Source organism: Myotis myotis, unplaced genomic scaffold (assembly GCF_014108235.1).
Source record: "Myotis myotis isolate mMyoMyo1 unplaced genomic scaffold, mMyoMyo1.p scaffold_m19_p_20, whole genome shotgun sequence".
Taxonomy (NCBI): Eukaryota; Metazoa; Chordata; class Mammalia; order Chiroptera; family Vespertilionidae; genus Myotis; species Myotis myotis.
In genome coordinates this window covers 5958127-5982638 of record NW_023416325.1, presented here as the reverse complement: position 1 = coordinate 5982638, position 24512 = coordinate 5958127, and the positions used below count along the sequence as shown (strand labels likewise).

Genomic DNA, 24512 nt, shown 5'->3' with positions numbered 1-24512 from the left:
TGCAGTGGGAGAGAATCAATTTCTAAGTTAACTGGGTCCCAAACCACATGCAGCTGTTTTGAAATGCATTCTCCAGTCATGAGAAAGCTTGTTTGGACTTTGAAAATACATGGAATCTTCTCTGTCCAAAGAAGCTCTGGTGTAGCATCTGTGTTCTGGGAAAGAGACAGGAAGAAGCCAGGAGTTTGACAATTGCAGACCACACCCTACTTCACCAGAGCTTTCTTGACTGCCCACATAAAATTCCAAACTTACTTTTTGTAAGAGACGATTATGAGAGAAAACCACAAATATATTATCATATTCCTCTATACACTTGACATTTCGGGGACAAGTTTCAACATTTTATTTCCAGTCTTTCACAGGTTCTGAGTTTTGGAAATGCTTGCTGTTTCTGCCATGCCTACCCCTTTCCCCCATTCTCTTGGCTATCCAAATGAGCTCAGCTCCCTAGCACAAATACTAACCCTTTTATTTCCTGCTTTCCATTCATTTAAAAAATAAGGGGGGGGGTACAGTAGAACAGTCAAATAATTGCACCTGCAAACACTACTGTCTAACGATGGGAAGGCTGCTGAGAGTAGACCATTAGCCCCTAGAGACAATACTTCATAAGATCCTTGAAAGGTTAATTCATCAGATGCATTAATTCAGAAAAGCCTGCACTGGGCATATGCATAGCAGGTTAGGAGAGTCAGGGCATAATTATATAATTGTCTTTTTAAAGCTGAGGGTGTGAGAGTTGGAGGTGCTTTGCTGAGATTGTCCATTGATGTCATTCTATCTCTAAGACCCTAATCACTTGCAGACAGCCTCAGGATTGCTCACGTTCCTGAACGGGAGGCAGAACAAAGGCCCATAGGACCTGCTTTCATCTCAAAACTGGGGTCACACTAAATGTCCATGGATCCGTATCCCGCGCGCCTTAGTAACCGATTTTTAAAGGAAACAGCATTTGACATGACTTTTGAAAAAAGGGTGTTCTTGAGTCATTTGATAGAGGCAAAATATGATAACCTTATTAAATCACCTGCCCTTGCAGAAGGGGTAATGTACAGGCCTGTCCCCCGAAGGCCTGCATGGAGACAAGATGCATGGGCAAAGCTGCTGCCATCTATTGTGCTGGCTTCAAGGTGAGTCTGACAAAAGGAAACACTCCCTTTCAAAGCCCCGGAGGAGAACGGATTCTTGAACTAGTGAGATTGAGGCAGTAGGAAAGGCAGCATTTAGGAATATTTTTAATATCCTAGAGTTAATTTTAACCAAAAAAAAAAAAAATTTTGAACTCTTAGGGACATTGAAAGACCTGAGATTCATATAAGTGCACTTAAGCAGTTGACTGTCATTGTCTACGCACAAGAAGTCTTCATCATTGCCTCAACCAACTTTGAAATTTGATGTGTTAAAAAGTCATAACCTAATAGAAGGCACCCAATGAGTATTTTCTTAGTTGTCTGAGGTAGTAAGTGCATTTTTTTTCTAACAAAGACCAAGGACCAGAGGGAGTTGGAGAAAGTCTAACTAATACACTGTGCAAGCTGATGATTTGCTAGAACTTGGCAGACAGTTTTGCCCACTGTATCTCATTTAATCCTGAGTTAGATAGCTGTGTTCCCCCTTTTACAGATAAAGAAATCAAAGCTCAAAATGTTAAATAACTGTGGTCACTTATTTAAGTTAAATGTCACAGTTTATAAACAGCAGGACCCAGGATGTTGTACAACAAAGCCCTTACTTGAAAAAAACAGGGTACAGTGTAAGGTATCTTTAGAGCCAGGCATTGGCCTTGCATTCTGGGCTTCTTCATTGACTAGCTGAAGGTCACTTCTGAATCTCAGTTTCCTTAACAGAAAAACAAGATAATAAACCCTGTGTGTTAAGGTTGTATTAAGTCTTCAAGATCACTATGTATTGCTATACATACACAAATGCACATAAACACAAATATATACACCCACACACACGCATAACATATACATGTCTGTATGTTATATAAGTGTATCGCAGAACCTGACACAGAATAGGAGGTCCACTAATTAAACTGCTTCGGTAATTTGACTCTCGCCCTAAGCTAGCTAAACTAGCTTTGAAAATGAGTTTGCTCCTACTAGATGCAGACATGGGTTACCCTTTATGTTTTTCTTTAAATCATTTCTTCAAGTTAAATTATATGAATCTGAATACACCGTAAACGTGGGTTAGTAATCATTTCCAATTCATATGCTCAGCAACTTCCCAACTTAGAATGAACAGCAAAGGCAGCAAGGTAACCAGGCAATCCACTTGTTAAGGAGCTGGCAAGCGGGCATTGTGATTTCAGAGAATGCCATACATCTCAGGGATAACGTTGCCCATGTACTAATTACTAATCCAAAGCACCGAACTATATTTCGCACCTATTCATTGAAGTGGTTTGTTTACATTTGCACCTCAGATGGAAACTGAGGTTTGGCTAATCCAAGGCTCCTCATCTCTTTCCAAGTCGGCTTTGATTATCCCAAGGTATCTGGGTTTCCTATCAATTGAAAGGAGTGTAGCAACTTCCTCATAGATTCACAGAGGGCACAGCTGGAGAGGATCTGAAAGCCCACCCCATCTAACTCCTTCATTTACACACAAAGACACTGAGAGCAAGAAGGACACAATGGCTTCTCATAAGCCAAGTTGCTAATTGGGACAAGTTCAGGGCTCTTCTCGTTGCTTGTGGCCAAGCATCTGGCCAGGGCGGAGGTGGCTAAAGAAGACTGTGGGCTCGGAGAATATGTCAAACCTGCCATGCTGCAACTTCAAAGCATGTCACTAATACTTTAATGGGGCCCATCTCCTGGACGATGCAAACCTTCCATCGCCTCATCCCTAGCGTGCACACACACACACACACATACACACACACACACACACACACACACACACACACAAATCCCCTGGCCAGCTAAAGTCACTCTTCCTGAAAGCTTTCTCTTTGGATTAAATATTTCAAGTCCTTAGATGCAAGTGTGACCTAAAGTTTCCAGGCTATTCTTTCATCAAAGGAGATTATAAATCATAAAGCTAACCCTTTATGCAAAGCCTTATCTGGCATGGTTACACTGAAATATTTCTTTGAGGTTAAGGACACATTTTTGTCTAGAGAAAGCATCCGTCTTACTACCTTTAAGATGATGCCGAAGCAGCAAAGGAGCATCACCCAGCCAGGCCCTGCCTCGTCCTCACACGAGGCATCATTTGAGCTTTGGCTTTACTAAAACAGCAATAGTTACTCTTCTTTAAAAAAATTAATATTATTTGTAATTCTGAAAATTAGATTGTTTGGCAAGTAAATGCAGGAAGGAGATTTCTAAACATGGTACGTCTCGCCCAATGGCTCAGTGGTTGAGTGTCGACCTATGAACCAGGAGGTCATGGGTTCGATTTTTGTCCAGGGCACATGCCGGAGTTGCAGGCTCGATCCCCAGTGGAGGGCATGCAGGAGGCAGCCAATCAATGATTCTTTCTTATCATTGACGTTTCTCTCTGTCTCTCTCTCCCTTCCTCTCTGAAAAAAAAAATGATTTAAAAATAAATAAACATGGTATATCTATAAAAATATCTTTGAGGGAATTTCTAATATCTTCCAGAGCCCAGCCTCAAAATTTTGTTTTAGAATATATATATATATATATATATATATATATATATATATATATATATATAGTAAATAACACATTTGTAAGTATCAAACATGGTTTGTTTTATGAAAAGTTCATCATTCCTCTGCAAGCATTTTTTTTTTCAGTGAAACAGTATATTTTTGAAAACTATACAAAGAAGAAAGTGTATTTTTCTGTTTTTGCTTACAGGGCATTTTGGCAAACACTGCAAAAAGTCCGTGAAAAATGTTTACTACAACTGAACAAACAGGAGAAACGGAATCATATGTTCAGCTCAGCAGAGGAAACGTGGCTCCCGGCCTAGTACCGTCCCCTCTCAGCCTCAGCACTGACATTTAAGCGGCATAACACCCCCATGGTGTGTCTGAAGGTGCCTGGACCCAGCTCCCTGCTTGGAAGGCACAGTAACTCGGCATCGTCAGATGCACGCAGTGCTAGTATAGACACCAGCAGAGCTCTCTGTGGATGCAGACCTAGCAGCGAACAGACTGGAGGAGTAGTCAAGATCCAGGAAAACGCAGAAAATGCTCTCAGAGCATGGGCAGCCATGATTATGATGCAGCTAGAAGCCCATACGTGAGTGATTATAGCGCTGCTGCCAATTTCAGTCGTTTTATTATTATTAGAAAAAACTCATAGATAATGTAGAAGGAAATGGCAGGTCATCTGGCCCCTGAGAGTGCTTTATCCAGTTGTGCAGTAAATGTTTCTGCCACTTCCTGAGAGAGGCAATTCCACGATCTCATAATGGCTATTGCCAGGAATCTGTTTATTCCTGGTGGTCAGCTGACGTTTGTCATATTTCACTTCATCCCGTTACTCTTAGAAATGTTGTCTCCTTGGAGCACTCTGTAGTCCAGCCCTAGCCATCCCTCTCTCTGCCTTGCAGGAAGAAGAAGTGGCCTAAAAATGATGGCCCATAAAAAAGCAAGAAGCAACCTTAATGAGGTCCTAAATTATAGTGAGCATTTCTGCATGCTCGCACATATAATTGATTCTACGACATTTGTGGTAAAGATACAAAGGGTATGCATTGTTTTATTCATGAAGAAACTGAGGCAGAAATAGGTTAAAAAGGTTAAGTTGTTTGTCCAAGAAAAGTCTTTGGGAAAGCAGGAATCCTGCAAAGCCCAAGGGATGCTCTACAGTTCATCAGTAAATTGTCCAATGTTAATTATGATGCTATTCAGTATGGAGTTACCTGTACCGTTATTCAAGCAGTGCTTTTGAAGTGCGACAGGCATCGTTTCTAAAGTTCTATGCCAGAAAGGAAGCCCGATTGGTCACCTAGAGCTCTCATTACTTTTCTTGCCAATTTTGACTCTTTTCATCTCAAATTGTACTAAATGAAGGGCGCCGTCATAGTAGACAAGGGGTGACTGTGGGCTGCAAAATGTCTTTTGTGCTTGTGTTTTGGATGCATTACACATTTTTCACTATAGATTTTTATTTGTAATTAAGTTTAGTTTTGGCTAACAATGTTACTACACTTGATCTTAGCCAAAAGGCCGAGAAGCGATTGGGCTAACAATGTTACTGACTATTTACACCATATCTGAGACTAGACAGAGGACTTTTCAATATTCTTTTTCAAGTTATCACTTCCACATTGGGAGACCAGTGGAGTCAATTTCATTATCCTCAATTCAAAGATGAGTGAAACAAATTTTGGGTACCTGAAGCAACTTTCTTCAGATCATACAACTCTGAACCCGAATCTATGCATTTTGGCGTCCACCCCCTTGTTCCTACTGCCATATTCTGCCCCTGCGCATTGGTCTTCCTGACCAGATTCTAAAGGTGTGACATAGATCCCAAAGCTGGGTGTGGAGAGAACCAAGCCCCGGATTAGATCTTTTCTTCACAATGCCTCGCACATCCCCTGTGCTTCCACTTGTTTAGGTCCTCCGAGGTTTAAAAGCTCTGTTGTAATTGGTGGTAATTTTGTTCCAATTACAGGGAAATCTTCAAAGATTAGAGATGAGCAAAGTGATGTTTCCTAGTCTTTTCAGCCACACAATCCAATAACAATCAGAACTGCCTTTTGCAAAGCGCTGCGCTGCAGCTGGTTTTGTTTTGCATCTGACATCTTGATGGTTATGGAAATGGACTGTTGGGAAGGATGGCCCTGGACGAGAACCCCATTCATTAACACGACAGCACGCTTCCTCTGTCACGGACTCAGCGGTCCCTCACGCTAAGACACAATGGCCACAAAGTGCTGAGAACAAAGGCAGCCCAACTGGTGACTGCCGATTAGCTAGCCTGGGAACCTTGGCAAGATAAATAGAAGTTACTTTCATCGAGGATGAAATGAAACGGTTTTGTTTTGGGGCTGTGGAAGATGATAGAAAGTCATACCCTCCGCCAGCAGAGCTTCGGGAAAAGTAGACTGTCAGGCAAATTTAATTGGTTTCTATGTGGAAGTAGCCGAAAAGAAAGCATTTGGGTGATGTTTTGAGAAGGGAGGGGGAGACCCGCCTTGCTGAGGGGGTGTTAGTTTCCGGGGTGTCACAGAAACTCAGGTAGAGGGGTAACTCAGTTAGTGGGGCGGGCTCAAGAAATCAGAACTGCTTCCTGCCTTTCCTTTTCCATTTCTCTGATCCCTCTCCCCTCCCACCTGCTATGTTTAATGGTCCTTGGAACACCTTACCAATGCATAAGGATGCTTGATTTAATAGTGCTAGCCAGGCATTTGGAGTTCCCTGAATGAAAGGCAGTGGAAAAGTACCAGATAGTGTTATTACCCAGGTTAACGAGCGGGTGGCAGGCAGGCAAAGTGAAGAGGGTCATAGAGAATGACACCAATCCGCATGCCGGGAAGTGACAAAGCGTTCTCTGGCGCTCTGGGCTGGGGCCAAGCCCATTTATTACTAATAGGCCCAGAAATGCTTTGATATTCTTTAGTAAAAGGTATGTTGGGAGTGCAAAGTGCTGTGCTGGCATTAACTTATCAAGCCTCTCTACTTCTGTGGGCAGCAGGCAAGTGCGAAGTGTTATTTCCTCCGTTTCACAAATGGAGAGACTGAGGCACCGGTAGTTGAATAGGTTTCTGTTACTGTATGGATGTTGGCTGCAAGGTGTTTAAGAATTATTGTTTGATTTTGAGAGTGGAATATCAGGTGTGTGCATGTGCAGGTATGTGTCTGTTGTTTATTGTCCACTGTTAAATGTCTGCTTCCTTCCTCGGGAATTAGCACCATGAGTGTGGGCTGCTTGCTGTTCTGACCGTCTCCTCAACAGTGCCCACTCACAGTGCACACTCAACAGCTGTATTTTCTTTCCAGCTGCTGCTGCTGGACGCCGTCGCCTTGAGCTCTGCAGGACAAGCCAGGAAAGCAACGACTCTTCCTGCTTGGTGGCTACGTCGTCTCATTAATGTGTGTGTGTGTGTCTTTGTTTTGTTTTGCTATTCATTGTTCAACCAAACCTGCCTCACACAGGGTGATGATCACCTCTTTGCCAAACCTGGTTCTGGCTGACTTATTGTTGTTTTCAAATTTATGCTCATCCAGACCAAAAGGTCATCTTTCCAGAACTTCCTGCCCCCTTCAACCCTGCATTTCTGTTCATTAGCATTGTTTACTTGCTAACATCATACATGGTTTTAACTTGTGTGTCAGTTTCCTTCGAGGCCGGGTTTTATTGGTGTGTTTGCTCTCCATTTCTGAGCTTCCAGAAGACTGTCCAGCAAAGTGAAAAATTCTTTCATCTTTAAAGATATCCAAACAAATATAACCTTTACTCCCAAGCATTTTAAGAGTGGATTTGTTATCGTTTTGTTTTGTTCTTTTAATATTCTGCTATGCCAGTAACTCAGCCTCCCGAATGTGACTGTGTTCTGGAAGACTAGACGCAGCAGGCTGCTTCGGATCTGGCATGTTGGTAAACTAATCACGGGTCTAAAGGCTGACAAGCACATCATCATCTTATGACCCCCTCCTGGTGAGCTGCACAGAGCAGGGCAGGGCATAAAATCGCCTCACTCTAAAGGTGAGGAACCTTACCCTGGGCAGGCACATCTGGCTTAGTCTTCAGAGCTGGTAACAGGGTGGAGACATGCATTCTGACCACGCAATCCCTTAATAAACCCAAAGTGGGGGGGGGTGGGGGGACCCTTGTACATTCCCGGTTCACAGACAGGAATCTGAGGTCCAGACCTGTAGGCAATTTACTGCTGATCAGATGCAAACGTTGTGAGATCCAGGGTGTGTCTGGCACCAGAAACGTATCTAAACTGCTGTTCCTCCTCTTACCTGCTAACATATTATCATGAGCGACTAAAGCAGCGGTTCTCAACCTGTGGGTCGCCACCCTTTTGGGGGTCGAACGACCCTTTCACAGGGGTCGCCTAAGACCATCGGAAAACACATCTATAATTACATATTGTTTTTGCGATTAATCACTATGCTTTCATTATGTTCAATTTGTAACAATGAAAAAACACCCTGCATATCAGATATTTACATGATGATTCATAACAGTAGCAACATTACAGTTATGAAGTAGCAATGAAAATAAGTTTATGGTTAAGGGTCACCACAGCATGAGGAACTGTATGAAAGGGTCGCAGCATTAGGAAGGTTGAGAACCACTGGCCCAAAGGAATGTAAAGAGGACTCCGCATTCCTGATTTGGCTACCACACGCCCTTGCTCAGTTTATCTTCCTGCCCCGCCACCTTGCTCCCTGGCTGTGTGCTCAGTATTATTCGTTCCACTATAAAGGGAGAGCTCCCTCCTTCTAGAAAGAGCTTTGATGTCCATAAAGTCCTGTGGCCCACAGTGCAGAGCCAATTAACACTCACGCACATCTTCCTGCAAGGATGCGAGCTCTGCTGGCCACCCTCAAAACCAAAGCCCGCAGTGCCCAGGGATCCACTCTCCAACCCTCTGCCTCATTGTCCTCTCAACACGCAGACTCCCCTTCAGGCAGGGGGTGCTCTTCCCTTACAAGAAAGATGCACTTTTCCTTGCAGGAGGGGTCAAAAGTCCAATCAGTAGGTCCCGTGGCCACTGCGCAATCTGGGCTGAATTTAAATTTCATGAAAATTTCACTGAAACCTCTTTGTGATTCTACGCATTAGTGTCTGTTTCTTCTCTTTGTTTTGGTAACTGTTTCTGTACATTCAGATTAAAAGTTAACATCCTACTAGATTTAAATCATACTTTGATGATGTATTTGGAGCCAAGTTAGAGGGTATCCTTTTGTGGGAGTGGACCGTTTTCACTTCTTTCCTAGCCCCAGCTTCCCTGCAGGTGGAGTTGTAAACACGTCTAGGGCCGCCTGGAAGAGAGCAAAGGTGTCCAAGTTCATGCTTAATTCTTGGGATGAACATCCTGAGACAAAGGCATCCTTAGCACCCAGTGGCTGACAGAGGGTATGGCACTGGAAAAGGCCAAGGCTAAGGGGAAGAAGAAAGAAAAAAGAGGAATAAAGAGCAGTAAAGATTAAAGAAGGACGATAGGAAATTAACCTGGAGCTCAGGTGACCAGTTACAGGGAAAAAAAAATGTTATGCATAACATTATATATATATTCAAAGCCTGTGAAAAGTAAAAAAGAAATTTAAAAAGAAAAGTGACTAAAGCAAGTCAAGACTTTCTTAGGTGTCTGGGGGAGAGGATAAAGAGATTAACATGTAATCAAAGCAATACTAACTTAGTTTTGTATTTCTGTTTAATAAAATAAAATGCGTCTCCGATAGAACTGCTTTACCTCTCTTCTTTCAAATGCCCCTGCGGCATTTAAAAATCGGTAGCTGAAGAAATAAGTAATTACCCTGTCACTCTGGGAAGCAGGCCTGCACTCTCACAGCCGCCCAGGGTCAGGTTTCCTGTTCTGCTCCATTAAAGGAGGGATGCGACCTTTCAGGGTCCAGGTCCCCCCTCCAGACTACAGTCAAGTACATCCTTCTTTTCTCCCCATGACATTTTGTCAATCATAATCAGGGTGGGCATTTTTGCTATTAGTGTTAGTATCATAATTTTTCTAAATAGTTTTAAAATACATTTTTATTGATTTTAGAGAGACAGGAATTCGGAAGAGGGAGAGGGAAACATGAATTGGCTGCCTCCTGCATGCCCCCTAACGGGATCGCATCAGCAAGCAGGCATATGTTCTGACCAGGAATGGAACCTACAACCTCTCAGTGCACGGGAAGAAGCTCAACCAAGTGAGCCACAGCGGCCAGGGCTAGTATCATTACTATCTTCATTGCTAAACCCCAAGAGTCTGGCCAGGTTGATAGAGAATCTCTCCGTGCCCTGGAAATTGGCATGGCATTGCTGATTGCTTTGAAGAAACCCGTGGCAATGCTGAGAAAAAACAAACAAACAAACAAAAAAACACATGGAAATAATCCAGAGGAGGAACAACTAAGAAACAACCTTATTTTTTCTTTAATTTTCCTAAAGGACAAACTTTCTTGCTTAGAACGATGTATTGCAATCACAAGCGGTTTGGGAATCCTCCCAGAGCAATGGTCAGACTGTGCTTAGGAAACGGCCTCTACCTTGCATGTCTCTGGGTCGTAGGAGGAAACAACGTTGTCCCCACTGACCAGGACAGACAGGTAAAACCGCTCATAGATGGGCGTTGGCTAAGAAACATGGAACTGAAGGTATCTCATCGATGAAGCCCGGAAGTGGATTAGTGCTTTGAGGATCTGTTTCCTGGTGAGGTACCTGGTGCTACGCAGGCCTGAAGAGCAGGGATAGGGGAGAAAGCTAAGGATGCTTACCCAATAGTGAGTAAACGTGTAAACAAAGGTTGAGAAATCTGGGTTCATCTGTCAGCGCAACTCAAAATGCCTTTCTTAGTCAACATAGAACAACCAACCCCCAACTGCCAGAAAAGATTTAAGATAAATACCAGCCCAAGTAAATATTTAAGGAAGAGTCTCAGATCCTAATGGAATGTTAGGATTGTCTGATGTATAATCTGCATAAGCTTTTAAGCATACTGAGTCTTATAATTTGAATATCCTTAAAGAAAAAGGGACATGCACTTTCAAATCCATAGAACTTTACATTTTTACCAAATATATAGTTATTTGCTGTATGTAAAATGGAAAATAAATGAACCCATGTAACATATCCATGATCCCATTTCTTTGTTCCAGACAGCAAAGTGAAATAGTCTTGCAGTTAAATCCTATCTCCACCACCTTGATCAAGTCACTCTGAGTCTTGATTTTCTCTTCTGTGCAATGGGAATAATAATATCATATATATATATATATATTCTAACATGGTAGCTTCAATTCATTCATCCATGAATCCACCTACCCATCCATCCATTTAGTCATTCATCTAATAAATATTTATTGACATATACATGACAAACACCATTCTGTGTGGTAGGAATTCTTCATTTATCAACACAGTCCAGGCTCCACTGGAGAAATTGGGTTAGTCTTTCAAGCACCAAAAAGCCTATCAACATGTATACCACATTACTGCAGCCTAGGTGACAATCAATAATTGCTGGAATTTGCACTCATGAACACAGAGGGGATTCATTCTAACAAATAAAAGAAAATTGGAGAGATGATGAAGATTGTGGAGTGCTTTGTGTAAGATTCTGTAAGAAAAGCTAACCACGGTGCTGGCAGATTCCAGGAGGGCACTGTCCTCAGGATGCTTACTACAGCCCCAGTTCAAACAAAGTCTAAGGCAAAGACGAAATACGGATGATGGCTTCACAGAAGTTGGGAACCGACTGTTGTAGCCATTCACTTCTTCTTTACAAGCGTAAGCCCAGCAGATCCTTTTGAAGAGGGGACTCCAGGCTCACCGAAGGAGGGGCACTGAGCAGGCACACACAACCTCTTTCAAACCAGGCCCTCTGGAGTGTCCTAGCAGCTCCTTGGCACAAACCCTTTAAGATCCGAGTTCAAGGCCATCCAGTTCTTCCACTTTAACACTGTCAGTCAGGGCTACAGCGGGAACGTCATCACTCAGGATTTCACCTTGCAAATATATAGCTCTGAACTGCAGCCAGAAGCAATGGAATCTCTGAGACATTATCTGGAAATAGGCCGGTGGACGGCACCTCAAGTCCCATTAATCATGCTCATGCTTACAGTACTTCTTAATGGCTTTTATGGTTTATCCTTTGAACGCCAACAAGGAGCGTGATTTTTCCTGGCTTATTCTATTAAACAGAAATCAATATCAAATATAAATGTGCCGACGGTAGGATATTTGGAAAGGCTGGAAATGAGCTGGTGGCCCAGTTCTATCTTGCCCTGCCCAGAACGGAAGGTGGAGATGGACGAGAAAAAAGTAAGAGTGAACATTCCCGGTGCCTTCTAAAGATTCAGAGCACAGCGGCTGCGGGAAGGGAGTGTGGGTCCCACTGATCTGGATCTTGGGGAGAGCAGGGGAAGGATGTAGTTTTTGCTTTTCAAGACAGGTGAGGTGAGGGAGGGGCCTGCAACCACAGAAGGTTCAAGAAAGTAAAACAAAAAGATGATCAATGTGCTCCAGGGAGTCATTTTAAATAGGAAACATGACTTGGGAGACAAAAGAAGCACGGTTTTGCCTCGGATTTCTCTATCACGCACAACAGAAAGCTGGTTGAGCGACCCAATCACGCCTCGGTGTGCCAAGAGGTGGCGGTAGCCTTTGACTAGTAAACGTGATGGAAGTCCCACAAGGTGAGAGGCAGCAGCCACGGTCTGCAGAGACGGATGTGCAAAATGTGAAATCTGCCTTTTCTACCTGCAGAGCAGGTTTGAACCATTCGGTTCTGAAATTCATGGCCAGCATTTTTGATGAGATCTATTGATGAGAACTAAGCTGATCAGTACAAAGAAAGAAAAAAAAGCCTTTTTGTTATCACAGAAAGCCTTCACTGAAAAGGTGGTTTTCTTCACTGTTGAGGACTTCAGGTAAGGAAGAATTGGAGCATTGGTATCAAATAATGACCCTAGCATAGAACCACCCTGGCACCCGGCACTTCAAGTCTGGACCCAGCAAGGCTACCAATTTATATTAACCTCAGGAGTTCATTAGACTGCTTAGTTCTTATCTCCTTCTTATTTCTAGAAAAAAGCATCTATAGTTGTCCTATTACCTCATGCATTTGTTCAAGAGTCTTAATAGAGAATATGTAAAAAAATTAAAAGCCAAGGCTCAGCCAGCGTGGCTCAGTGGTTGAGCATCGACCTATGAACCAGGAGGTCACAGTTCGATTCCCGTTCAGGGCACATGCCCGGGTTGTGGGCTCGGGGTCTCCAGTGTGGGGTGTGCAGGAAGCAGCCAATCAATGATTCTCTCTCATCATTGATGTGTCTATCTCTCTCTCCCTCTCCCTTCCTCTCTGAAATCAATAAAAATAGTTTTTAAAAATTAAAAGCAAGGACCCTCAGTGCTCAAAGCTGCTAGATGGTGTCCTCACTGGAGATCTGGTCCTGGGATGTGGCTCGAGTAGGGATGTAGCCTTTTCCTTCACTGCGCCCAGAGCAAGTCTTACCAGCATCGTGGATGATACTCTACCCCAGCCCAACCTTCAATCCAGGGTCATGGAAAGCAGCTTTCCTTCCAAAAGACCGAGGATGCAAACACTATTGACTGGAATGTGAACCGTTATCAAGTGTAGACATGTGGTCACAGGAACATCACCTAGAGCAGTGGTTCTCAATCTTCCTAATGCCAGGACCCTTTAATACAGTTGCTCATGTTGTGGTGACCCCAACCATAAAATTATTTTCGTTGCTACTTTATAACTGTAATTTTGCTACTGTTATGAATAATCATGTAAATATCTGATATGCAGGATATATTTTCATTGTTACAAATTGAACATAATTAAAGCATAGTGATTAATCACAAAAACAATATGTAATGATATATGTGTTTTCCAATGGTCTTGGGCGACCCCTGTGAAAGGGTCATTTGACCCCCAAAGGGGGCGCGACCCACAGGTTGAGAACCACTGACCTAGAAGCTTCTGTTGCTAATTGTTTACATTTTCTTTTCTTCTTCTTCTTCTTTTTTTTCTCTCAAAATGTAAATAATGACACTAACTTATGCATCATGTTGGTGGGATTTTTTACACTGATAGATTTTTTTTAATTGGCTGGTGGCATTTCTCTGATGACGCCTGGCATAGAAAATGTTGACTGTAACCTTCAGATCTGGAATGCTCAAGCATTCTCTACAGGTATTTCCATGAGCACAGCATAGAGCATGATTAAAATTCAAGGGCCCGAGTGCTAAGTGCTTCCCATTCCATTTTGCAAACTCTGGTTAAAGGTCAGCTCATCAAATGCTCAGAGGTGAATGAGTGGCTCATGCGCTGCGCTGAAATCATCGCTTAATGTAGGAGACAAGAGGTATCAGAATAGCATTTCTCTTTCTTTCTTTCTTTCTTTCTTTCTTTCTTTCTTTCTTTCTTTTCATGAATCATATATGAGCGTTTGCAGAATAACATTTTTCAACACACCTCACTTCACATGGCGCAGTGGTAGAAACTTTATATACATGAAATTAGCATAAGTAAACTATTCTTATTGGAGCCAGGAGTCTAAAACAAAGCGAAATGGAAATCAGTATTCTGATTTTATTATCGCTCTAAAGATATTTATGGAGCTTCTACTGTACATCAGACATTGGTACCAGGCAGCTAGAAAAGAGAGATGGAATATCGGTAGTAAGAGTACCAAGAGCACAGCCAATGCCAGAAAAGCCCAGGATGAGCCTAACGACAAATAAGGCAGAGGGTGAAACCAGTAAAGGCCACTCTACCGTCCTCTATCTCACAGGTTTTGCACCAAGTTAAAGACAGGCGAGAATCAGAAAACTTCCGTCCTGTTTCAAAACCAAAATGAGGTGTTATTAGAAAGGGAGGTTGAAAATAGAAGCCCCACTTTGCAAGTCATTAGTAGCAGCCCATGAACCAAATTACATTTTGCAAGAATTCACATGGGAAAGTGGTGTTCTGCCTTCGGGGTGCCATTCTGTGATGAAAATAGGATGGGTGAGAATAACAAACTTCCGTGTGAAGTTACCCTGAGACGGTCAACCTGGGGAGCTTCTAAGTGCCTCCCAGGTCAGAGCTAACCCTAGAAAAAGCAATAAAGAATGGACAATGAGTAGGTCAGGGTTGATAAATAGATTTTTTTCTCCTTTTTGTATTTATAATAACAATGGGACATATTCTAAGAGCCAGTTTCATATATGGGTCATTTTGGGAAAAACAAACAAACGAAAGCACGCATTGTCCCATGACACCTTCTTTAAGGTAACTCACCTTTGGGGTATTCTAAATCCTATTTCATAGAAGGATAAAGTAAGATTTCAGATGCATGCTAATTACATTTTCTTCTCTCTAGAATTAACCTGCACCCAAGTCTGCAGTGTTATAATCCAGCTCATTCCTAGATGGACAATAAATACTTTCTACTTTTCCTCATTCCCTTTACTCCCAAGTCCTATGCCTCCTCATTTCATTACCTCCCTTCATTTTTTCATTGTTTCTTAACTTCTCTCTTTCAGGTCCCCAGGCTTTCTCTACTCAATATGTAGTCACTAAAAATGTGAAATTAAATAACTGAAACCCATGCATGCACATACACAGACAGACAGCACATCGCCTCTCTTTAGAGTGTCTACAAACTATTGTTAAAACTCTTGCACATCTAAGTGCGGCTGTGCCTCTATATCTCTTCTGATTGCAAGCTCAGTAGGCCTTATCATTTGATTCACTTGGTGTCTTATTTCCCCCATTATACTATCACAAAGATATTCGGTGTTCCAAAAAAAAATTTTTTTTAATTGATTACAACCATGATTGAGACACACAGGGATTACTTTGAATCAAGCAGCAACTACACAGATGCTCAAAATAAAACAAAGAACACCGGCTTGCCTTTTTGTGACTCTCTGCCCTAGGTAATAGGACGATGGAATGTAAAACACTGTTCGCACATTTTACAAAAAGTCAATTAAAATGTACGAAAGAAAGTGAAGACCCAAAAGAAAATATGATTCAGGAAATGAACTGGTTAGCATTTACAGTAATTACTAGATATTACTACCAAATTACTAACCAAATTACTGGTAGAATGGTCATATTTTTCTACTCCTTATAATAACGTTGCATACCAATTTCAAGTAATTATACATAATTTCCTTGAAGAATGTAGATAGCAGTTTGAAACTGATACCCATTCAGTTTCCTCCCCTACCTCTGCAATGACATGACTTTAACCTGCAGGCAACCACCCGCCCCCATTCTCCATTCCCACCTTCTTGCCACTTTTGGTCAGAATAACATGGAGTAGAATACATGGGTAGAAGTGCTGTTGTTATAAGTCTGATCTTCCAATCGTGTGCTCATTCAGATGACATGATTTGAAAGGGGCTTAGATGAATTGTCCCTGTTACTCCAGGGTCAGGACTGACAAAAATGCCACATTTTTAAAATATATATATATATTTTATTGACTTTTTACAGAGAGAATGGTAGGGGGATAGAGAGCTAGAAACATCAATGAGAGAGAAACATCGATCAGCTGCCTCCTGCACACCTCCTATTAGGGATGTGCCCACAGCCAAGGTACATGCCCTTGACCGGAATCGAACCTGGGAACTTTCAGTCCACAGGCCGACGCTCTATCCACTGAGCCAAACCGGTCAGGGCTGAAATGCCACATTTTAACTTTAGTCAGGATGCAGTCGTGGGAGGTCATATACTAAATCCATTTTCAAGGTTTCTGGGGAGAGGAGGAGGTCTCTAGCCCTAGTAAAATTTTTCCAAAATTTGGGGTAGGGGAATAAAGGTCTGTGGAAGGGAGTTGGTTTCTGGAAACAGGTGCCGGCTTGAAATCTGGGATTGGAGACATTCCTTAGGAATCCACACCTGGGAAAGGATGAAGGAAGCAGGATGGGAGAGACAGAAGTCAAACAGCCCTCAGACCCACCCTGGGGGAGCTCTGAAGAGATCATGACCATCAGAGTTGCCTGGCCCTGTGCTCAAATGGCCTGAGGCTCACCCCCTCCCCTAGCTTGGTCATAGGATGGGAGCTGCCCTAGGAAGTGGGCAGGAAGAGACAAAACAGCAGCTCTACTGTGGCTGAGAGGACCCTGCTGGAGGTGACAGCTGCCGGCTGTGTTCTGGCCACCATTCCTGCAGCAGTTCAGGACCCCGGGCAAGGGGTCATTGCTGCCTGAGCCCCAGTCAGGTCAAGGGTATGCTGAGGAAACCTCACTCTGCCATTTCAGTGAGGCACAGACCTTGCACTGGAGAGCTGGGCAAGAACCCAACTTAAAAATAAAATAAAAATAAAATAAAAAAGCTATCTTCAGAAAACAAGAACTGGCAAGACAAGCTCCATCATAAAGGATCCGCCAGTGATTGCAGAAATGTTGTCTTTTCCAATCAACCTGAACTGGGTTTTTAAATTAGCAGCCCGACTGTGACTGCATTGCGTGCATTCGGGAGTGCGGGGAAGTTTTGTGCACAGATAGGAGGGAGCCATCTAACAGAAGGCTACCACATTTCCCATCTCCAAATCTGGGAAATGTGGCTGATTTGCATATTTAGAATACATTTGCATTCTGTGTTCAATAGCCCCTAACTCTAATTATGTAAAATAAGATAAATTAGTGCATTTTACTGTCATTTTATTCTAGCCCCGTGGTTAGGGGCTAGGAAGACTTAACCCGACTTTTTCCTCCTCCTTCTGGCTCATTCCCTTCGGGCCTAGAAGTTACTTGATGTTCAGGCTGGAGACATTTCAAGGAAAATCCCCAACCATGGAGGGAGAGGGCAAGAAAAAGGAATGAGCAATGATAGTGGAATAGGGCTGTGTATTTACTAATCGAACAAGTAAATTTAAAATGCCAACTTGATAAACTAGTAAATAAAAATGAACCATGTAAATATTTTTATAAGTACATATAAGGCAAATCATCTTTAAACAAACAAAAAAAGTGGTACAAAACCAACATCAGTGCATTTTGTTTTTAGTAACATACAGATTCCTATCGGGATGGAAATGGATAGGTTTGCAGACCGGAAACAGGCCTGCTATGCTCTCTTATTTTGAGTGGACTTCATATCCCTCTAGAGCAGCCATGGGCAAACTACGGCCCGCATGAAATGAATAAAACTAAAAAAAAAAAAAAAAAAGACCGTACCCTTTTATGTCATGATGTTTACTTTGAATTTATATTAGTTCACACAAACACTCCATCCATGCTTTTGTTCCGGCCCTCCGGTCCAGTTTAAGAACCCATTGTGGCCCTCGAGTCAAAAACTTTGCCCACCCCTGCTCTAGAGAGATATTTGATAGTCTACTCAGTGGTTCTCAACCTTCCTAATGCCGCGACCCTTTAATACAGTTCCTCATGTTGTGGTGAGCTCCAACCATAAAATTATTTTTGTTCCTACTTCATAACTGTAATTTTGCTACTGTTATGAATTGTAATGTAAATATCAGATATGCTATATGTGTTTTCTGATGGTCACGACCCATAGGTTGAGAACCACTGGTCTAGCTCATTCTGGAATCTTGACTGTTCATTAGCATGCTTTTGCCCTCCATGCTTCACTAACTCCCTCCACCCCTCTCCTTCACCTCACATGACATATATTTCTGAAGCACTTTCTATGTGCTAGGAAGCCCATGGGGTTGAGTGTGTGACGATGGACAGGAAACATAGGCCCGGATTGCTAAGGAGTCATGTGCAAGACTCATAGAGAAAGAGATGACAATGTCAGTCCCATAGAGGGGCACGTGAAAATGTAATGAGTGCACACACAACCAACGCCCAGATCTGCTTGAGGAGGGAAAAGCAGGGGTGACTGGGCCATCAGAGTTTCTTGAAAGGAATGTTTTATTTTTCTCAAGCTAAAAGAGTAAGAAATTCACTAGCTCTGTAAATGGGGGAAAGACTTTCTAGTGGGAATTATGGATAGAAAAGCATTGACATCCATGAGTGTGAGTGATCAATGAATGTGTTTATGGAGATGAGAGAAAGGACCACCTTGGGAAAGAATTCACAAAGGAGGCAAGAAGTCCCTGTTAAAGCCTGGAAAGTCAGATTTGAGGACAGGTACAGCCAGCACAGCAGAAACATCCAACACAAACAGAGGCACGACAATAGACTGTATACGCCATATGCAGGGAATGAATGTACTGCTTTAACTGGAGCCAGGGAGAGGCAGAAGTAAAACATAGATCAAGGTGCCTGAGAAAAATATTTCATACATGATAGACACGGTTTAAGGTTCTTTTTTTTTTTTTTCAGGTCATGCACTATGCTTGGCACCCATATTTGGTGGTTCTTTATGGGAAAAGCCAACGGCAGGTGAATCAAGATGATGCCTGAAGCGAGTGCAGGATTAATCTAGAAGCCTGCAAACTAGAAGGCTGATGTGGCTGGCTATTGGGGAGCTGATGCTTTCTTCCAGGTGTGAAGGGATGAAGCACTCAACTAGGCTGATCTCAATGGCAATAAAGACAAAGGCAGGTATAAATAGCATCTTTAAGAGGCATTTACATAGACACGATTTGATTTAAGTTGGGGTGATATACCAGAATGCTGCTAAAGTTTAGAGTCCAGGTGACTAGGAGACAGACAAGAAGAGGGAGATCAGCAAGACGGCATACGGCTAGGGGACGGGAACTAACATTTATGATGCACCAACTTGCATTTTTAGTATTTACCTACCAATTTTACAGCCCTTGGCTCATTTAGACATTATAAAACTGCTATAATGTAAAAATCATTCTCCCAGATGAACAAATTGCAAATCAGGGAGGTTGTGCAAATTTCCCAAGTAAATGGGACCCTGCAAACTGAATAATGGGTCCCACTGTGTGTCCTGCACATTCTGTCTCGGCTCTTTTCAGTGTGCCGCGTAGGCTCTGAAAAGAAACATGATGAGTGTAGACTTCGACATGGTGAGTTTGAGATGGTAGTGGAAATCCAAGAGGGACTATCTAAGTGAGCAGTTAGACATAATAGGATCCTAGATTTATAGGGCTGGAAGGAATCTTAAAAATTATATAATCATCGAACCAAAGTTCCAAAAAGAGATTATAGCTGAGGTTATCCAATTGGAAAAATTAACACACTGGGACATGAATGAAATCACCATATGAGATCAAATATATATCAGAGGCCTAATGGTTGTCCTTTGTGTGTGCCCACCTTTTTGGGAGAGGGGTGGCAGGGGGGACATGAAGCTCACTAATAAGATAGGCTTCTTGAAAAAAGGAGGAGGTATTGAGAAAGCTCTCAAGTTAGAACAGGCAAATTGTTGAGAAGTGGATAATCAGAAATGGTGAATGGCTTTGAGAAATCCCAAAAAATGAGGTGATTTTCTGTAGCTGTTAGTAGACTGCCGATTGCCTTAGAAGTTGTAAAAGAAGCTTGGGAGATACTATGAGATACATAACAGGGGTGAGAAAGATGGTCTGGGGTATCTTCATTTGACTGGATCTTGGAACAGAAAAGAAAATGTACGTGGAGACACATAGTGGGAAGTCTGTGAAGCTATATCTTGGTTTGCTGTGGTTTGTAGAGAGCATATCACACGTTACAAAATTTCACAGGGTTTTGATTTGTTGAGATGAAAACTGTTGACAGTCACATACAAATTTAGAGCAATCTTCATATTTTTGTGCAAGATTTCAACAGTGGCTACAAAAGATCTACAATATTTGCCACATACATACAGACACACACACAAAGGAGTGAAGAACATTACAAAGTGGTTCCTACTAAATATGTAGGTAGATATGCCCAATGGTGCTTTTTTCACAGAATAAATGGTTGCTCAGATTGGTGTCGCATCAGTTTAAAAACTATGGTTTCTAATGGGATATTGTTGCCCAAGGGAAAAGGCTTAGTTACATAAAGGGTGCCCAGCTAAACATTGGTGAAAGGTCACCAGAGTCTGAGCCTAGTTTGAGCTGTGCAACTCCAGCTAGGACGACGGTCATGGGCAGTAGAGGGTGACTCTGAGGAGGATCATATCCTAGTCCTTTCTCCTCCACTGCCCCCTTCCATCCTATGAATCACCTTATCAATGAGCCACAGATGTGCCCACTGCCAAGGGCATGGCATAAGCTCACTTCTGAAGTGGACTGTGACCTTATTTGCAGAGCACTGCCATGGATGCCCCTGGGAAAAAAAATGCCTAAAAGGTAGGGAACTGGTACGGTCTGCATTTCCATGGCTACAAAACACACTGTGGACACCTGCTGGAAAAGACTCGGTATATCCAATAACCTGAAACCACATCTTGCTAATTACTGTTCTCTTTGGGTGACTGAGTTGATTTCTGCCTGTGGTTCAACATGCTGGTTATATCGCTTTGGTTGGGGGTCAGGAGGTGCAGAAAGAAAACACAGTGAATTCTTTAATAAGATCTGTTTCATGTGGCATCATGCTTTCTATTATTTTGTGCATGACACCTAGGACTGAGATATACAGAGAAGGACAACAGTATTAGGGATAAAAGGGTTTCCTCAGAAATAATAGCAATACGCTATTTTGAATTGTCTTTTTGCTATAGTTGAAAACATAATTTTAGTTGGCATATGCAACAAAGGAAAGTTTTTTTTTTTTCTTTTGGAGGTAGTATGTAGAATTTTCATTGCCTTAAAATTTTTGGAAGTGTTAACTTCAGAATAGTACAAACATGATAGAAAATCAAACAGTAGAGAAGGGGGTAAAATGAAAAGAAATTGTATCTTGGCACTAAACACTTCTCTCCTCACTCTTAAGAGTTCTTTGTTTATCCTTCCAGAATTTTCTTATGCACATATAAGCCTCACACAGAAACACACACACACACACACACACACAACACACACAATACATTTTCCTTTCCTTCCTTTATGCTAACAATTCATAGCATACACAATGCTCTGCAACCCATTTTTTTTGTTGTTTTTTTTTCACCTGGCAATGTGTTTTTGGCATCTTTTCATAACAGGTATACACCTTTCACATTCCTTCAGAGTAATCCATTGTATGGATTACCATACTTTCCATAACCAGTCAATCCCATATTGAAGGAACATTTTAAAATTACTTTTATTTGCAAACACTTATTTTAATGGTTTTACTATAAACAGGTATTACTGTTCTGTTCTATCTATTGCTACATAACACACCACCTCCATTCAGGAAACTTAAACAACAAACATGCCATATGCCCCGGGGCATTGTGGGTAGGGACCCTGGAGAGAATGCGAATGGGAATGTCTTGTCTCTGCTCCCATGACCTCCAGGAGCCTCCAATGACTGGGAATGGAGGCGCCTAAAGCAAATGGCCCTGCAGTATCCAGGAAGACTTCTCCGTTTGCTTCTCAGACACCCCGGCAGGAAGGGCTGGAAGGACACACTCCATCAGGGAGACTCCTGCATGGGCTCTGGAGGCTCCTCCAGGCAACAGCCCAAACCACGTGGGCTGGCCTGGCCTGGGAGGCCTCAGCGTCACTTCTGCACATTCTATTAATTATGAGCGAGTCTTCGGGCCAGACCATGTCCATGAAAGGGGAGGCCGGGGAAGAGCAGCCAGGCTGGGTTGTACCTTGACCTTCCACACAATAAATATGAATACTCCAGAGAACTTGTTTCTGGGATTGGAAAGACATCTTAGGCGACACAGTCAGGCAGAGTAAGCACAAAGCTAAGGTGCAGAAAATATGGCCGAGGTGCTGAAGTGTGGGCTGGGGCCTTTGAAATAGCAGAAATGAGATGGAGGATGTCATGGAGCATCTTGGAAACACCATCTTCCACAACTGCCTTAGAAGCATGTCCCTTGGCCTCTGTCCTTTGCAAAACCCTCCCTGCCGTCACCAATAAGCTCTCTCTGAGATGCGCCCTGACTCTGCAGGTGTGCCCTGGAGAACCCCTCCTCTCTGCGCAGGGAGCACAGCGGTGCCAGGGGTGGAAAGAGCGCTTGCCTCTTGGAGGGCAGACGTGGGATCCCATCCCTGTGGCTCCCAAAGCTCCAGTTTCATCGTTAAAAGGAAGGTGTTGACGTGAATTAGGTTCAAGCCCCCACCCTTTACCAAAGTCTGCGGCTCTAAGACCCTGCCCATATATTTCATCTCTAGTTCCTGATTTTCAGAAGGAGCAACAAAGGAGAGGAGGAATAGAAGGCAGCTCCGCTTCCCATCTTTGTTGCCATCATCCCGAGGAGCCTCAAGGACTAACTGAGCAGAATGAACTGCAATGCGCACCACAGAACCCGAGCATGACTCCCACGTGCAACCCATCAGCCATGTGGGCTGAAAACAGACTGCAAGATTTCTAAACCTGTACATGAGAATTGCCATGCCCACGCTGAGACTAGCCAAAAGAGGTATTGTGGGTGCTATCATTTTATTGTAGGGAGTCCTAACTCCCCCCTCCCTCCGCCCTACTTCAGGGAAAAGGATTGAAATATGAGAGAAATGGGTAGGGTTGGTGTGAGATAAACGCTTTCGTCCTAAGAGAGAGTGTCAGGAACATGAGGGACTGCTGTTTCAAAGGCCCCAGCCCGCACTTCAGCACCTCGGCCATATTTTCTGCACCTTAGCTTTGTGCTTACTCTGCCTGACTGTGTCGCCTAAGATGTACTTCCAATCCCAGAAACAAGTTCTCTGGAGGATTCGTATTTATTGTGTGGAAGGTCAAGGCCAGGCCAGGGGCCAGGTCTTGTCGCTCCTAAGTCAAAGGTGCAAAATCTTTTTCCCAGGTAGGGTAGGATGTGGTGGGTCTAGAGCAGTGGTTCTCAACCCTCCTAATGCCGTGACCCTTTAATACAGTTCCTCATGTTGTGGTGACCCCCAATTTCATTGTTACAAATGGAACATAATGAAAGCATAGTGATTCATCACAAAAGCAATATGTCATTATATATGTGTTTTCCGATGGTCTTAGGCGACCCCTGTGAAAGGGTCGTTCTACCCCCAAAGGGGTCGCGACCCACAGGTTGAGAACCGCTGGTCTAGAGGAAAATGCACCCTTCTTTCACTACTGAAGAAAAAAAATGAGTGGCAAAGATGGAAGAAAATGGGAAAGCCAGGAAAAGCAAGGTGTGGGGACCGATGAGATAAGGGCGGGCAGAGTGTCTCTCCTGCTGTCATGGAGGGAAGGCGACCAGCCCTACACTGTAAAGGCCTCACCGCTAATGGGAAGCAGCAGGTCAGACCAGGGAAAGGTACTCCAGGCTTCTCCTCACTTCCCTAGCCCAGTACGCAGTTATTTCGGGGGCCAGGCTAACTGAAATGGATAATATTCTCTCCATATCACAGGCTACGCACAGTCTTGGACATGTGACCAAAGAAGGGAGCACAGCCGTGCCTCCCACGTGCTCGCTGAAGGATGGACGGTGAGAAGGAATGAGGAGCCTAGGAATGCCTTTCCCTTTATTTATCTCACTCACCCCTGCCCCCACCCATCTGCTGTCCTTGCCAAGCGGGAGCCGGGAAAGGAAATGTCATTTCTCTGGAGATGCGACAAAAGGTTATTTGCTTTGGAAAAGGCTCTGTCTTAAATAAATGAAAGTTGTCTGTGTTTTGTGCTTTGTTTGCGTGGTGCTCCCGTTTCTTGGCTCCTTCCTAGCCACCCCATAAATCACTGCACATCACCTCACCTCTCCCTGGATGTGTGGGGTTTCTTGCTGCTGCACAAAGGCATCGGGATGGGCCACGGCGAACGTCACGAATGTCTTCCTTCCAAACCCAAACGCATGTTAATAATTGAGAGCTGAAGAAGCTCTTTCAGTCACTTGATAAATTATTCACAAATTTTACAATAAAAAAAAGGAAAGAAAAAAAAAATCTGTTCCCTTTACAAGTTCTGGAACATTAAATCATGTCAGAATAGATGAAAAGGACAAACCAG

General features: G+C 43.1%; 1 protein-coding gene and 1 pseudogene across 3 annotated transcripts in view; both read right to left on the bottom strand.

Moving 5' to 3' along the window:
• The window catches only part of OPCML (opioid binding protein/cell adhesion molecule like), an 855685-nt gene that overhangs the window by 347084 nt on the left and 484089 nt on the right, over nt 1-24512 (bottom strand). The gene's annotated exons all lie outside the window — the stretch shown is intronic.
• Nucleotides 5089-5170, bottom strand: LOC118678700 (annotated as a pseudogene).